The sequence below is a fragment of the Gossypium raimondii genome, chromosome 7, assembly GCF_025698545.1.
Source record: "Gossypium raimondii isolate GPD5lz chromosome 7, ASM2569854v1, whole genome shotgun sequence".
NCBI classification, from domain to species: Eukaryota; Viridiplantae; Streptophyta; class Magnoliopsida; order Malvales; family Malvaceae; genus Gossypium; species Gossypium raimondii.
The window spans coordinates 19978699-19997808 of record NC_068571.1 but is presented as its reverse complement, the minus strand read 5'-3'; the positions used below and the strand labels follow the sequence as shown (position 1 = coordinate 19997808).

General features: G+C 33.9%; 1 non-coding gene across 1 annotated transcript; it reads left to right on the top strand.

Annotated features, from left to right (window-relative positions):
* The first annotated feature begins 3489 nt into the window (after window positions 1–3489).
* LOC128042687 (small nucleolar RNA R71) lies at window positions 3490–3596 on the top strand. The gene has a single exon (XR_008198200.1). It is a non-coding gene; the product is annotated as a small nucleolar RNA R71 (small nucleolar RNA).
* Window positions 3597–19110: the final 15514 nt, after the last annotated feature.

Genomic DNA, 19110 nt, shown 5'->3' with positions numbered 1-19110 from the left:
AAAGGAGTGCAGTGTGTTCCTGCAGAACAAATTGCCACCGAAATTGAAAGACCCAAGAAGCTTTACTATACACTGTAACATTGGTGAATCTTACTGTGGTAAAGCTTTGTGTGACTTAGGAGCGAGTATCAAATTGATGCCTAAGTCTATTTTCAAGATGTTAAGGATAGGTGAAGTAAGACCTTGTGTTGCATGAACATTACTCGAGACGAGCAATGATTTAAGTTTGAGGGTGTGTAAACTGAAAAATATATGAAGTTTTCCTATATAATTCATCACCTTTTTACTTAAATTTGTTGTTAAAACCAAGTAATTGTTTAATAAATTAATGAAATATGTAAAAATATGAAATTAGGACATAGAAATTATTACAATGCTATTTTATACTTTATTATATAGTTTTCATGCATAAAATGGCTTATTTTATATTAATTTGAGCATATTATATTTTTAAGCTATAAAGTGGGTCATGCATGATTAAATTAAATAATAAAATATAAAGTTATATTTAATAATTCCTTTTTAATATTTCATTAATAAATTGCATTTTAATTAATTAAGTAAATTGATTAATTAAAGTGGTTAAATTATATTATTTGGTCCTCTAAACTATCTACTATTCTTGGACAGGTCTGAGAGTTTTCTTCTAATTGCAAAATTGTCCAAATTGGTGACCAAGTCAACCCCATTTTTGACTACACATGGATGTCATAAACCATTTTTCGTTTAATTACACAAAGTCCTTGAAGAGTTAAAGAAATCAAAGATTTTCCAGAAGATTTGCTGATGACCGAGTCTTAGTCCTGAGTTGTTGTGGCACTCAAATTGACCAAAAATCAAGGAAAAATCAGCAACCTTTCCTCAATTCATGGCCGGCCACTCTTGGAGGAAGTTTCAAAGGATGGACACTCCTATTTTTAGCAAACTAGCTCCCTTGCCTCACCTATAAATAAGAGCTCATTTCTCACTTTTTCAATCATCCCTTGTCCCATCATCTCTCACTCATATTCTCTCAACTCTTTTAGCTATCTTTCCCCTTCATCATACTTGCATAAGGATTTTAGCAATTAAACCTCTTAAAGAACCCTTGGTCGGCCACCTTGGAGAGCCATCAGCAAAGGAGCAAAGCAAAGAAGCGAAGGAGCCTCGTCAGTCAGAGTCTTGGGTGACAGCCACTCTTAATTGGGTTTAATCTTTCTTTTCTTTAGATTTAATTTAAAGATGTTTGTTATGTGTTCTTTGTTCTTATTTACAACAATGATAGCTTAATTTTATTTAAGCTAGGATGATTATTTTGATTAAATAATATTTATTTGACTCATGCTTATAATGTATGTGCCTCAATCGATCATGTTTTCAATTAAAATCAAGTTTGTATTTCATCCATACGTGATTGAAATGCACCTGAATTAGCTAAGCGATCCTAACCAAATGACAGCTAACGGACACATAATTGAAATGTGCATGCTCAATTTAGATCCTAACCAGAATGAATTGTAGGCTGCATAACAACTCTAACCAAGCTTTGTTATCTGCATAGTTTTTAGATTTGTGTGATTAAATTGTTTCAAACCTAACATGTCCCTGTCACCTCACACGAATGCTAAGAAACCCTTAGTAAATAAGGATCAATAAAATGTGTATTTACTAAGTAAAGGATTCCAAAAGAACCTAAGGTGGTTTCCAAACTCATGAAAGATCGAGTTGCCATGGAATGTTTTTCCGAATGTTATTAAGCATGTTGATAATAAATTGAGTTTCATTAAAGTAATTTTCCTAGTTTATTTATGTTATAATTGTTGCAAATTATGTTTAATTTTACTAAAATCTATTTCATTCATATAGTTTGCATACTTAGGATAATTTGCATTAGGGATCATTGCATTTAGTTTAATATATTTTAATCACCACTTCTCAACTATATTGTGTTTTTATTTATCAAATTGTTAATATAATTTTACAAATTAAGTGACTTAGCACAAATACAATCCGTGTGGAGACGATAACTCAATACTTACTTATTACTTGATAACGACTGTGTACACTTGTACAAACCCCAGCGTTACAATATTCTAAAGATTGATCCGCCAGTTGAAGTGTCACAGTAGAGGAGCTTACTTTGCCTGTTCCCAACAGTTTGAAAATGGACTTGGGCATCAGGTTGATGCTCACTAATAAGTCACACAAAGCTTTACCTCAATAAGATTCTTTAATATTATAGGGTATGGTAAAACTTTCGGGGTCCTTCAGTTTTGAAGGAAGCTTGTTCTGTAAGAACAGACTGCACTCCTTCTTTAAAGAAGTGACAGTCTCATACTCACTAAGTCTTTTCTTCTTATAAAAAATGTCCTTCATGAACTTCACATAATTAAGCATTTTCTCTAAAGCCTCCACCAAGGGGATGTTCATGTGAAGTTGCTTTAGAACGTCCAAAAGCTTCTTGAATTACACCTCTTGTTTCTCTTTATTTGGTTGGAACTTTTGAGGATATAGAGGTGATAGAACTTTGGGTTGGACTTGACAACTTTTCTGAGGAGATAAATCTGCATCTAAAGAAGATGTTAGTTTTTCAGAATTTACTTGTTTAGGTTTTAACTCATCAGACTTTGTAAGTTCTGGCTTAGCTGGTGTAGGAATTTCAATTATTGGTTGACTTTCCTCCTTCTTAATAAGTTTATTTTCTACCACAGTTTCCTTGGGTTCCAAAGTCTTACCACTTCATAAAGCAACTACCTTGCAATGTTCTTTACCCAAATTCCTTGGATTTGATGTATTACTTGGCAAGGTTCCTTGCAGTCTATTACGAAGTTTTGTAGCTAACCTACCCATTTGGTTCTCCAATTTTTTTAGTGTTGCTACTTGGCTTTGGATTAAGGCATCATTCTTCACCGTGTATGCCTTCAACAAGTTCTCCAAACTATTGGGTAACTCAGGTTGTTGTGGTTTTGAAGCTTATTAATTGAACCCTTGGGATTGATTGGGTTTATGCTGCATGTAAGTGTTGTTCGGTCCATTTCCTTGGTTACTCCAAGAAAAGTTTGGATGGTTGCACCATAAAGGATTGTAGAAGTTGGACTGTGGTCCATGTCCACTTCTATTGTGGTGTTGATCCCCTACGTAATAAACTGACTCAGGATTTGATGGCCATCCCCTTAATATACGTAGAAAACAACATCGAATTGACTCGACAGCTAGGCTACAAAATTATTCAAACCATTAGCGATAAACTATTTCTATATTGAAGAAATAGAAGATATCTAAGCTAAGAGTGATGTAAGTGCGTCCACTTCGTGCACTTCGGCTACTCGTCTTCTTAAAGTTGCTCGATTTTTTGGTCATTCATAGTTTTTACTAGCGGTCCTTTCAATGATCTCATAAGCCTTATTATAAGACTTAGACAAAATAACAACATTTGCAAAAGCATCTACCATCAACCTTGTATGTGCATTGAGACCATTATAAAACATCTTCAATTGGATGGAGTGTGGAATCCCATGATGAGGGCATTTACGAAGTAATTCTTTGAATTTCTCCCGTGCCTCGTACAAAAAATCATCATCCAATTGTTGAAAAGTCTTTATCTCATTTCGCAACTTAGCATTTTTGCTAGGTGGGAAATACTTAACCAAAAACATTTTTTCTACTAATTTTTGTCATGTAAATATTGAACTTGGTGGCATCGAATTAAGCCGCTCGTGCTCAATCTCACAACGAGTATGGAAACAACTTCAACCTTAATTCATCTTCAGTCACACCAACATTTGAAGGTAAATGTCTTCAGTCACATTGAAACAACGAGTATCTTAAATGAATCTCTCACCTCCATGAATAATCGAAGGTGAATGTGTGGATCTTCCGTAGGCATTCCACTAAACTAGCCCGTCATTTGAAGCATTTGAAACATCACTAGTTTCAATTCAAATTACGGTGCCTCAATGTCCGGTCTCCTAATTCCTGGATTTAATTCATTGAAGAGTGGCATGGCGTACTTTCTTATGGCATGATCCCTATCATCAGCAATAAGGATTGGATTGTTCACATGATTGGCTCCATTTCCTTGTCCATCTTTTTGATTTCCACGGTCCATCTCAGCTTGTCTTTAAGCTGATCTTTCGTGTCTTTTCTGTCTAAATGCCTGCTCGATCTCAGTGTATATAGGTAATAAATCGAAAATTCGATCTATGCTCATAAACACCTGAAAAATAAATCATTTAAAATAAAGAATAAAGAATAAATTAGTACAGTTAGAAGTTAGATAAAAATGAAATAACAATCAAATTGAAATGAATAATTTCACAAAAATGATTAAGGCAACAGTCCCTGGCAACGGCGTCAAAAACTTGTAACGCTTGGTTTGTGCAAGTGTACATAGTCATTATCAAGTAATAAGTAAGTAAAAGAGTTATCGTCTCCATAGGGACTGTGTAGTTATTTAATATATTGCAAAATTAAAGTTAACAATTTGATGATAAAAACACAATATCTTTAGTGATGGGTGATTAACTAAATTAAATTATCTAGATGCAAGATTGATCCCTAATGCAATTTAAACTAAATGTGAAGTATGAAATGAAATGTATGAATGAATTTAGAAAAAACACAAACTTCAACAATCAATAACATGGATAGGCTAGGATAATTACATCATTCAACTTTGCTTATTTTTATCATGCTTAACAGTGTTCGGAAATTATTACATGGCAACTCAATCTTTCATGATTTTGGAAACCAAATTAAGTCCTTTCGAAATCTTTTACTTAGTAAAACATGCATTTTACTGATCATATTAAACTAAGGGTTTCTTAGGATTCATGTTAAGTAACAGGGACGGGTTAGGTTTGAAACAGCTTAATCACATAAACCTAAAAAATATGCAAGATAATAAAGCTCGATAAAGTTATTATGAAACTTTAATTAGTCGAGTTAGGATCTAAATTAAGCATGCACATTTCAATAATTGTGTCCACTAGCCATCGCCTAGTTAGGATCGCTTAGCTAATTCTAATGCATCCAATCACGTATTAATGAAATACATACTTGACCTTAACTGAAAACATGATCGGTGAGGCACAAACACTATAGATATTATTTAAACAAACTTCATTAAATAAATGCAATCATCCTAGCTAAACAGAATTAAGCTACCATTTTTTATGACAAGATAATAAATCACATTGCAAACATGATTAAAAATAAAATAACAATAAGGAAGAGTAAACTCTGTCGAATCAGTAGTCTCGTGAACTCTGATTGAAGATGTTTTCCTCCGATCCTTGTGTTGCTCCTGTGCAAATGGCTCCTCAAGGTGGCCAGCCAAGAGATAATTTTATCAAGGTTTTTAACTAAAAAATAAAATACGGTATGCTATGCATGGAAATAAAGAGAGGAAATGAGAGAATGAATGATGATTGTGAGATGTGAAGAATAAGGGATGTAGAGATGAGGCTTGAGGGATGAGGGATGATTGAAATGGGGAATGAGTGGGGGTATTTATGCTTGAAGTAAATGGTAGAGTTTACTAAAAATAGGGATTGGAATCCCTCATTTCTTGGTCAACCACATTTTGTGGAAGAAGGTGGACGATGGTTCCTTTATTTGAGCATAGAATCATGCTAAATTTAGGCATGGTGTAGCACCCCTAACCCATATCCGTCACCGGAATAGGGCTACAGAGCATTACCAAAAATTTTTAACATTAAAACATTAATTTTTAAACATTTCATACATCATATCATAGTCCATGCAAACACTTGCATAACGTCCCTTTTTTGAGTCCCCGAGGCCTTATAAACACTTAAGAAATTATTTGGGACTAAATCAAAAATATTTAGAACTTTATGGAAAAAGATTGAAAAATTTATACTACAGGGGTCACATAGCCATGTGGCCAAGCCATGTGACACACACGGCTGAGACACAAGGCCATGTTCCAGCCCGTGGTCGTGCCCGTGTAACTCTCTGACTTGGTTCACACTGCCAAGCCACACGCCCGTGTGCCAGGCCATGTAACTCTCAAAATGCAACCTATAAAAACTTGCAAGGTACACACGGCTGTGTCGCATGACCGTGTGTCACACAAGCTGAGACACATGCCCGTGTCTTAGGTCGTATGGACAAGAAATAGGCCTTTTTCAAGCAATTTCTTTCACACAAAATATGCTCAGACATACAAGCCCTGTACCTATTTCAAGTATTCAAAAATATACCTAAAACCTACATAATAAAACTAGATCAATATGGTATTTATCCATACAACCAATATGTCCAAAAGACACCTCAAACCAGGCACTCAACTTAACAACATATATGCATAATTAATCACCTTGCTACCATTTTAAAACATGTCATGCTTAACTTAAACCTTGCCATTAAAACTTATCATTTGAACTATAGTTTTCATGCATCCCAATTATACATATATCTAACTTATACATATTTGACCATAACTTATCCATATATACATATATATAGTTTAATTCCATAACAAGTTATACCATAATTGACCACATGCAAAAATCACATTCAAACATATCGATTTGGTTATTCAAAACATAACTTCAAATGACCATTTCCACTCAACCATCAAGGTCATCTAAATGACACAAATCTAACCATATCTAGATGGTTCTAACAATCAACATGTATATAAACCATATTTCAATCATGCACGTATATTCAAAGTCTTACCAAAGCATACCATATCTTGACCATGTTGACGTCAATTCATCATATATCAGTTTGGTCATTCAAACATGCTTTAACACATTATCAAATTAACACATATCAACAACGCACCAAATGTACCGAGGGTTCATCACCCAAAATGACCTATACATGCTAAACTCATCAACTAACATTCAACTAATCATCAACCATAAATAACCTTATATAAGCCATTATAACCTTAACAAAGACATCAAAATCTACCGATATAATCGATGGATAGTGTGATGGATCTCCGACAAGCTTCCAACTTGATCGAGTTTCTGATAATCTGAAAATTAAAGGAAAAAAACTACATAAGCAATGAATGCTTACTAAGCTTGTATAACTTTAGTCATATCAATCCATTTCAAATATGAAATTTATACATATCAGGAATAATCCTATACCAATACTACAAGATTCATGAAACCATAATCAGCAACTCACAAAGTGAATAAAACCACAGCATCACATATACATATCATCACTAGAATAGTAGGATTTTATAAAACAATTAAACCCTTTCAAACTTTCTTATTTTCATTTGCATTTCATTACATTCCATTGCATTTACTTTCTTTAGCTTAAACAACAACATCAATTCAACTCATCATTCCCTTTTTCATCATTTTACACTTCAAGTATGAACTTACTATTTCCTTACCTTTCCACACCCGTTTCATATGCATAACACACAATACATGAGCATATCATCAACCATAGCCACAAGCCAATGCATTTAAACATAGCTCTTTTGGAATTAACCACATTATAAACCATTTCATAAAAAATTGCATAATTTAAACCTTACCATTCATTCATGAACAGAAGCATATTTCCTTTTGGGAACTTACCATTTCAATGCATAACTTATAAGTAAACATAATACAATCCAACCAATAGCTTGGCACATGCCTAAGCATCAAACAACAACACATGTTAGCATCCTTGAACATATTTCATATGAATTCAACATGGATAACCAATATACTTGAATATGATTCAATTTGGATATAACATCCTTCACAACATAACATGCTTTCCATGTATCTCATCATTTCAATGTATTTCATGTATACATGTATTTGCTTATATTGAACATTTACCGTTTCCTTTCCAATTCATGCCCGTTGAATCGAATAGATTATCGTTGGATATTCGGGATGGCTTACACAAAGTGTGCTAACTCATATAACCGTAATCCATCAACTCATGTACATATATGCTCACACAAGCTGTCAAAATGGGTCTGCTCACACGAGTTGTAGGTCGGAGTATTCATAACATATGTCGAACCTCAGCCATCGGTAAGATATTCAAGACCAGCACCCAAATTATGTAAACCCTAATGACAAGTCATTTGTATCCTACGAATTCCTAAGGTTCAAACGGGGCTCGGTAGTTATCGTACCTCGTTGAATTTCTATCATTTAATGACATAATAAATTGCATAATAACATCTATATATTAATTCATGTACAATAGAATAGCACATTAAAATGTTAATTTAACTCACATTTAAGTGTTTATAGTTCATACGAAATTAGCTGGCTAAATTGCAAAAATGTCAAAGTACAAGACATTTTGGAAATTTTCCATTCTCCTTAATTTTCCACCCGATCTTGATCTAAATTAATAATTTCATTCAATCTATTAATTTAGACAGTAAAATATTGTATTTTATGGAATTTAGTCATTTTTACATTTTTACAAAATTGCCCCTAAAATTTTACTTTTATTCAATTTAGCCCCTGAGTCTAAAACATGCAAATTAACCATTTTTACCCAAAATTGAGGCTATCCAAATACTTATGGCATCCAATACAGCCCATTAATGCAACAATTTCACATCAAATCCTTTTACTTTTACTATTTTAACAATTTAGTCCCTAATTAGAAAATTCATCAAAAATCACTTAATAAAATACTTCTAAATAACAACTAATATTTAAAATTCATCATTTAACATCTAAAATCACAAGTTTCATCAATGGCAACATTCAAAATCTTTAACAGTTTCAAAATCGAGGCAAAAACATAAAAATTATTAAAAACAGGGATAAAATGACATACCATGCTTGCTTCAAAGTGAAAGCCGAAGCTTCAAAACCTTCCATGGAGATTTTCATCTTTCAAATTCAGTGAAGGAAACACGAAAAAGATGATAATGGATTTTGGTTTTGTTTTATTTTAATTTAATATACCAAATTACCATTTTAACATTGGTTAATAAATAAATAAAACACCAATTTCATGCCCATAGTTGTCCACTAACTCCTTGAATGATCTAGTTACCACTTAAGTCCCTTTTACTTTATTCAATTTACTATTTAATCACTCAAATCAAATAATGATCAAATTTTACATCTTTTACAATTTAGTCCTTTTTAATTAATTAACTATCGAAACATTAAAATTTTTCAACGAAACTTTAATACCACCTTAATGACACTCTGTAAATATTTATAAAAATATTTACGGCTTGGTTTATAGAAACGAGGTCCCGATACCTCATTTTCTAAAACCACTTGACCTTAGGGTCATACCACTTAAACTTAATAAATCGCTTATATAAGATAAGTTATCAAATCAAAAACCTTTTTAACACCTTATTTGACTCGTAAATATTATTATTTAATATTTACAAACTTATTCGTTGAATTTGGTGGCCTCAAAACCACTAGTTTTGACACCACTAAAAAACAAGCTGTTACAACTCTCGCCCCTTACGAAAATTTCATCCTCGAAATTTCTCACTTGTTACAAGCCATCAAGTTGAGTTTTTCTGTCATCTTCTTAATGGTAATCAACAGATAAATAATTTATAACTCATCTCGATTTAGAACTCGCATCAGAACTCATATTAAAACGTGATACTATATCGGAACTTCACTGAACATTTATGATGTTCTCCTGTCATAACTTATCATTAGTAATATAAATACAAGGAAATTCCCAGTGATCATCTGACGAAACATAACCGAGAAACTCATATTATCAAACTCTGACTAATGATTCTGACATGTTTGCATCTGTAACTTTCAACTGATATTTGTTCCCTTTACATGGAAAACGCCAAGCAATATCATTTAACACAAGCGCGACAGCTTCAACTATCGAGACGACTTTAACCCATAATGACATTTCCCGATTATAATTGATCTGATAGATATATTTCTGTATCATGTCTTCTAGAATATGAATTCTTCATTCAGACTGTCCATCTATTTACCCGTGAATCCGCAAAATTTATTTTCGAACCTGAGGATAAACCCAAATGCATATAACTCAATTACTTTTCAAATGAATAATCTGTTATCATTAAAACAACTGAGTCGATCTTAACTATCAAATAATAAAATTTCAAAATAACCCTTTCTTCTTGTTGTCAAGACAACTCAAACATACAATCTATCGTAATTCCCTCAGAATACCAATCAAAGCTCACCACAAACTACAGTAACTCAAACAAAATATAACATCCCATTTTGACTCATTGACATAATCTGAGATTACCTGAATAATGAGAACTAAGATGCAAGGTTAAGTTCGATCTTCCACATCTATACTTTTTTTTGATGCCTACCCCTTCACGAAAGACAGAAATGGGATACATAATAAAGCTATTTCAATTATCAACATTAAAGCTTTGAACCATACCAGAGCCACAACAATCAGATGAATTAAAACCATAGTGCTATAATAATATAGACGTTTCAGCCGTATAGATAGAACAATACCTAAACATCAATAGTGTACCCTAAAATAAAATAGGAAAACCGAATGTAGTTCCAATAACAACCAGTACAAGAACACAACCTCTAAAAACCTGAGATCTATATAGTCGTGCTCCTATAATCGAACCATGAATCATAATCATAATAGATATAATTATCTCAAGTCGTTGTGTGTATATCCTTTATAAATGAACCACATTTGATAGAATAGACCATAAGAATGATAAGAAAGTTCAAATAATGAAATCCCAGATATATAGCTCTACTGAATTTCTGAGAACATAACACATAATGAATGATAAAGAGATCAATGATACCCTAGAGAAAATCCAAAAGAAGATTATCGCTTATACGCACTGGAATTAGTTATGACAAATATATAATTCAGAGCATCAACTAGTAGAAGAAATAAAATAACATCATATGATTATTATCATCAAGGCTTCTACCGAACATAATGGAATAGAAAACCAAAGAAAGATAGAGAAATGCCAATCATAAATCAACCAAACTAACAATACTTCCGTTTAACAATTTGGTTAGCTAGCATTCTCATATAATAAGAATCACATCTGAAAATGAATAGTTGTATATACCTCTGAGGATAAAAGAACATATAGAATACCCAGAAGAGATCGTTGTAAGATACTCGACTATAACCGCTGCATTCAGATATCTTTGCAGTTCAAACATTATTCTACTGAAAACTATAGTCATCAGTAATCCCACATTATCCCATTCGCTAAAGAAATAAATTCAGAAGAAATTCTGGTTAATACGCTCTTTAGATACCATACCTGAATAAGTTGATTAGCCGTGATTAACCTCTTTTATAACAGTGACGTTTCATATCCCAAATAATCTTCAAAAAAATCTAACATCTCTTTTAGAACTCTCTTTACTTGCTAACCCATCCTCGGCTCTAACTGTATTATTATTCATCCAGCCACCGAACTCTTCGATTTCATACTTGTGGACTTAATCAACATAAATCTTGTGAATTCCGTTGTATAAGATTTTGAGGGTGAGGGGGTGAAGGTCGTAAAGCCTCTAAATTTGACTCTAATATATATATATACACATAACATAACATTCATCATTAAAATAATCTTATGAACTTTTATTCATACCTTTATGAGTTTCGACTCATCATAAGCAACTTTTCACTTATGCACATGAACATCGCTTCCAACATTATCAGAATTAGCTCGATTGTAAAGCATCTTTTTCTAAAAATGAAAAAAAATCTCATTAGAGTCAGGAGATCACACTATCACAGATTAAATAATGGCATGTATTTCTAGACTTCATCCATGATACATTCAGCTCGAGAGTCAACTAAATCATAGCTCTAATACCACTAAATGTAATACCCCTAACTCGTATTCGTTGTCGAAATAGGGTTATGGAGCATTATCAAAAAAATTTAGCATGAAAACATCCATTCTCAAACATTTCATAAAGCATATCATAGTCCATACAAACACTTGCATAACGTCTCTTTTTCGAGACCCTGAGGCCTTAGAAACACTTTAGAAATGATTCGGGACTAAATTGAAAACATTTAGAACTTCATGGCAAAAGATAGAAAAATTCATACTACAGCAGTCACATGGTAGTGTGGCCAGGCCATGTGACTCACACGGCTGAGACACACTCTCGTGCCTCAGGCCATGTGGGAATTCGAAGTACGGACACACGGTCGTGTTCCAGCCTATGTCCGTGCCCGTGTAACTCTCTAACTTGGTTCACACGGCCAATTCATACGCCCGTGTGCCAGACCGTGTAACTCTTGAAATGCAACCTATAAAAACTTATAAGGGACACACAACCATGTCACGTGACCGTATGTCACACATAGCAGAGAGACATGCCCGTGTCTTAAGCCGTGTGGACAAGAAAAATGTCATTTTCAAGCCATTTCTTTCACACAAAATATGCTCATACATACAGGCCCTTGTACCTATTTCAAGTATTCAAAAATATACCTAAAACATGCATAATAAAGCTAGATCAATATGGTATTTATCCATACAAACAATATGCCCAAAAGGCACCTCCAAGCAAGCACTCAACCTAACAACACATATGCATAATTGATCACCTTGCTACCATTTTAAAACATGTTATGCTTAACTTATACCTTGTCATTAGAACTTATCATTTGAACTATAGTTTTCATGCATCCCAATTATACATATATCTAACTTATACATATTTGACCATAACTTATCCATATATACATATATATAGTTTAATTTCATACCAAGTTAAACCATAATTGACCACATGCCAAAATCACATTCAAGCATACCGATTTGGTTATTCAAAACAAAACTTCAAATGACCATTTTCACTCCAACCATCAAGGCCATCTAAATGAAACAAATCTAACCATACCTAGATGGTTCTAAGAATCAACATGTATACAAACCATATTTCAATCATGCACATATATTCAAAGCCTTACTAAAGCATACCATATCTTGACCATGTTGACGTCAATTCATCATATACCAGTTTGGTCATTCAAACATGCTTTAACACATTATCAAATTAACACATATCAACAAGGCACCAAATGTACCAAGGGTTCATCACCCAAAATGACCTATACATGCTAAACTCATCAACCAACATTCAACTAATCATCAACCATAAGTCCACCTATACATGTCATTATAACCTTAACCAAGACATCAAAATCTACCGATATAATCGATGGATAGTGTGATGGATCTCCAACAAGCTTTCAACCTGATCGAACTTCTGATAATCTAAAAAGTAAAGGAAAAACAACTACGTAAGAAATGAATGCTTAGTAAGCTCGTATCACTTTATTCATATCAATCTATTTCAAATATGAAATTTATGCATATCAAGAATAATTTTATACCAATACCGCAAGACTCATGAAACCATAATCAACATCTCACAAAGTGAATAAAACCACAACATTACATATACACCATCCCTAGCATAGTAGGATTTTATAAAACATTAAACCCTTTCAAATTTTCTTATTTTCATTTGCATTTCATTTCATTACATTCCATTGAATTTACTTTCTTTAACTTAAACAACAACATCAATTCAACTCATCATTCCCTTTTTCATCATTTTACACTTCAAGTAGGAACTTACTATTTCATTACCTTTCCACACCCGTTTCATATGCATAACACACAAGACATAAGCATATCATTAACCATAGCCACAAGCTAGTGCATTTAAACATAGCTCTTTTGGAATTAACCACATTATAAACCATTTCATAAAAAATTGCATAATTTAAACCTCACCATTCATTCATGAACACAAGCATCTTTCCATTTGGGCACTTACCATTTCAATACATAACTTATATGTAAACATAATACAATCCAACCAATAGCTTGGCACATGCCTAAGCATCAAACAACAACACATATTAGCATCCTTGAACATATTTCACATGAATTCAACATGGATAACCATTATACTTGAATACGATTCAATTTGGGTATAACATTCTTCACAACATAACATGATTTCCATGTATCTCATCAGTTCAATGTATTTCATGTATACATGTATTTGATCATATTGAACATTTACTGTTTCCTTTCCAATTCATGCATGTTGAAACGAATAGAATATCATTGGATACCTGAGATAGCTCGCACAAAGTGTGCTAACTCATATAACCTTAATTCTTCAATTCATGTACATATATGCTCACACGAGCTATGAATAAGTATGCTCACATAAGCTGTGAAAATGGGTCTGCTCACGCGAGCTATGGGTCAGAACGTATCTACACAATGCTGCTCACACGAGCTGTGGAGTATCCGCAACACATGTCGGACCTCAACCACTGGTAGGACATTCAAGACCAGCACCCGAATCATGTAAACCCTAATGACTTGTGATTTGCATCGTATGAACTCCTAAGGTTCAAACGGGGCTCGGTTGTTGTCGTACGTCATTGAATTTCTTTTGTTTCATAACATAATAAATTGCATAATAACATATATATATTAATACATGTACAATAGAATAGCACATTAAACAGTCAATTTAACTCACATTTAAGTGTTCATAGTTCACACAAACTAACCTGGCTAAGTTGCAAAAATGTCAAAGTATAGGGCATTTTGGTAATTTTTCATTCTCCTCAATTTTCCCCCCGATCTTGATCTAAATTTATAATTTCATTCAATCTATTAATTTAGACAGTAAAACAGTGTATTTTATGCAATTTAGTCCTTTTTACATTTTTACAAAATTACCCCTAAAGTTTTATTTTATTCAATTTAGTCTCTGAGCCTAAAACATGCAAATTAACCATTTTTACCAAAAATTGAGGCTAGCCAAATACTTATGGCATCCAATACAGCCCATTCATGCAACAATTTCACATTAAATTCTTTTACTTTTACTATTTTCACAATTTAGTCTTTAATCGAAAAATTCATCAAAAATCACTTAATAAAATGCTTTTAAATAACAACTAATATTTCAACTTCATAATTTAACATCTAAAATCATAAGGTTCATCAATGGCAACATTTAAAATCTTTAACAGTTTCAAAATCGAAGGTACGGGCTAGCTGGACCTAGTTGCAACGATCTCAAAAACATAATAATTATTAAAAATGGGACTAAAATGGCATACCATGCTAGCTTCAAAGTGAAAGCCGAAGCTTCAAAACCTTCCATGGAGCTTTTCATCTTTCAAATTCTGTGAAGTAAACTTGAAAATGATGATAATTTGTTTTGGTTTTGTTTTATTTTAATTTAATATACCAAATTACCATTTTAACATTGGTTAATAAATAAATAAAACACCAATTTCATTCCTATAATTGTCCACTAACTCCTTGAATGGTCTAATTACCATTTAAGCCCTTTTATTTATTCAATTAACCATTTAATCACACAAATCAAATAGTGAACAAATTTTACATCTTTTACGATTTAGTCCTTTTAAATTAATTAACTATCAAAACGTTAAATTTTTTTAACGAAAATTTAGTACCACCTTAATGACACTCCATAATATTTATAAAAATATTTATGGCTTGATTTATGTAAACAAGGTCTCGATATCTCATTTTTTTAAAACCACTTGACCTTAGGGTCATCCACTTGAACTTAATAAATAGCTTATATAACATAAGTTATCAAATAAATAACATTTTTAACACCATTTTTGACTCGTAAATATTAAAGAATAATATTTATGAACTTACTCATCGAATTGGTGGCCCCGAAACCACTGTTTCTGACACCACTGAAAAATAGGTTGTTACACTTAGGTTGGACGGTTTCATGGCCAATCTTGTGTATTGATTTCCAATGATTCTCCAAATGTAGGGACTTCTAGTAATTATCCCAAAACTAATTTTTGGGCAGCCAACATGCTTGTGTCAAATTTGGGTTTGACTCCCCTTTCTTGGACGGTTTTGTGACCCATTAAATAATCAAACTTGTCCACCTCGTAACATCATTTTAACTGGGTTAAAATAGCACCTTGTTGACCCATTTAGCATGATTTTTTCGTCCAACATAGGAAATAAATAGCTCATGTTCATGCAACTTATAATAAACTCTTTATTAAATTAATTTCATGGTCCTACTACACAATTAAATATAATACATTAATATATAACATGAAATAATTTAATTTATGCACAAAATTCATGTAATAAAGCACAAATTTGCATATTTTATAAATTCATGTCCATAATCGAGGTTTAAGCAAAACTCACTAAATTTATTAACAAATACTCGGGATTAGTGTTATTTTTAAGGAAAAAGGTGGTAAAAGCTACTAGAAAAAACCTATATAAATTAGAGTTTACAAAGAGAAAGAAAAGAACAAGGATCACTTCATTATGATAAAGGTGTTCTACAACAAGTATAAAGCAAAACATGACATCTCAGTTTCCTTCCTCAATGGACAGACTAGCAGGCTCGACTGAAGCATCGCCTAGCTAGGGACAATCTTCAAGGTCTCACTCAAAAAAATGCAAGAAGCTCTTCTACATCCTCAACTTCAGGTGTAAAGACGACTGATTGCTTCCACTCCTCTTGAATGGCCTCTCATCCCTAACCTTCGGAATTGTAAACGTTAAAGTTAAGTGAGTTTGTGGAGACATCTTTTAGACACTCGAAGTCTACCTTGCTTAAGTTGAAGGGATCGGTGACCACTTGGGCATAGAGAATTAAGCTTGCCCTCCACTTCAGGAGAGCTTCGATGAGATATTTTTAAGTATCATTTTGGTATTTGTTGAGGGCATCTCTCTAGGACTAGCGCAGCTGTTCCAACTCTACCTTGTGCTTCTCTTCTTGAGCCCTGAACCACTTCTCAGAAGTAGATCTTTCGCTCTCTAAGTAGTTAATCCTATCCTTAAGTTGGTTAATCTCAATCTGAGCATACCCGTACTCACTTCTCAGAGTCATGAGTTGCGAAGGCAACCTCGCCATCAAGCCACTTGAGTAATGATACTTCTAACGAACATCATCTATGGTGTCTTCTTTAGATTTTACAAACTTTTCTAAATCAATCATTCTCTATCTATAATGCTGGCTAGCCTCCCTAAAAGCCCCTTCCCAAAGGTTGTACTCAAGAGATGAGATTTATGAGATTTAAGCCATAAAGTGAGAGGCGTCCTCGTAGGAATGAAGAAAGGTAGAAGAATAAAGCATCCCTTAGTTATAGTAGCAACAGGTTCAGCCATTACTCAATAATCAAGTAGAGAGTGGGTAGAAAGGGTGTGAAGTCTATGAAACCACCCCAAGGGAAGTTGATGCTTGACCCTAAGGGAAGGATATTTTGTGATAAGGAAGGAAGAGTAGAGGGCTGAGACGAAAGAGCTACCCTCGAGGGATTCTCGAGTGGGAAAGGATCGATAAAATGTCCAAGAGAATATGAGGCAAATGCAACAGGCCCCTCACCTGTTTGAGGTCTCATCGAAAGTAAGCGCTTACTGCTAGGATCCTGGACACCACTGGCGATCCTAGCCCTCTTCTTGAATGCTGACTTACTTAGGGGCGCAATGGTAGCCTTGCCCTATCCTTGAGACCCTTTTAAAAGTGAAGAAATATCCATGCCTTGGGGTGAAGATAGCAATGACCCTGCATCAGTAACAAGCAGATTAGCTTGGCGTGAAGATTAGTAAATCCAATTTTTCAATCGTATTTTGCAAATGCAATAAAATTATGAAGGGGGCTCTCTGATGCGCCCCCAAAAGGATATGCGTCAATTCCTTGCCTGAATTGTATGTCCAAGCTAGAAGAGCCAAGCATACAAAAGTATCAACCTATTGAAGGGTAGAAAAAGATAGACTATAACCATTAGGACTTAACTTTTCCAGACAATGTTGGAATACATTTCTGACTAAAACCATTGTTGCCAAGTCAAGTGAATTACCCCTCAGTCTTTGGTATTGTCTTTTGGCCTCGTAGATATACTTTAACTAACAATCCTCATAGACGCTTTCACGAGGAAGTGACCACTTAGTAGGAAAACTTAAGCTCGTGCTAAGTTTACTCACCACACTTATGAATTTATCCTTCCTCGGAAGAAAATCTGGGATTTCATTTTTTACGAGAGGTTCACATTTGGGCCTCAAACTAAAACAAGCATTACCAACGGTAGCTCCAGTTCTCTAGACCTTGAGAAGAAAGAATCTTTGAAAAACCCCCAACAGAAGATGTTCATTGTGTATTCGAAAATTAATAAAGAATGCCACCAAGATCCACCAAGACATGACTGATAATTGGCTTAGAGCGATTCTAAAATGGTTTAATACAGTGCAGAAGAATAGATGAAGAGGCAGATGGAACCCAACCTCAAACAAATGTAGCGGTAAAATAAAGCCTAATGTGCTATAGCTAAGACGGTCCTAATCAGGAATCTGGAAATCAAAAGAAAAGTTTGGGAATTAGAGACCCTGGGCCTTCAGGTATCACTCCATCTCCTTCTAAGAAGTGGAGCAATCGCACATTGTGATCTCCATTGCTGAAAAATTCCAATGGGTAGCTTTTTTACTGACCTAACTACAACCCTTTTCTTCAATAATAGTCTTCTGCATGAATAAGACTAACCAAGGGAAGAATAAAAGAAAAAGGAATAAAGGAATTACCTTTAAAATGAATCAAAAAGTAGAGAATAACGATTTCAGAGGAAGGCAACGAGGAGAGCTAGGGATTAGATGACTTTGGCAAGATGTTGAATATATAGTCGTAGTGTCTGACTAATGGGGCAACTTGTTTAGAAAGTTATTTGAAAAAGGGGAAAACAGTTCAGCTTCTCTGATAAATAAATGACATCTGCCGCAAGGGAGAGAGGAAATGATTTGACGATCAAAAGTCCAAAATACTTAACCACGCACCTGGTGAGGAAATGTTGTAGCCTATTTTTGGAGGGACCCTCTTAGGTTAGAAATTTCGAGGATGAAATTTCCTAAGTGGGAGAGAGTTGTAACACCCTGCCTAGTGGATTGCTTAAGACCGGGTAGGGTCCAAAGAAGAAAGAGTTAGAGAATACGCTCTAAGTAAAGTACTGCAATTGACTATGAAATTAGTCCGTTATCATAGGGGCAAGGGATGAATGGTTAGGATTGCAACAAATGTCAAGTTAGCATAGGGGCAAGGGCTGTATAAATATAAAAGTATCAGT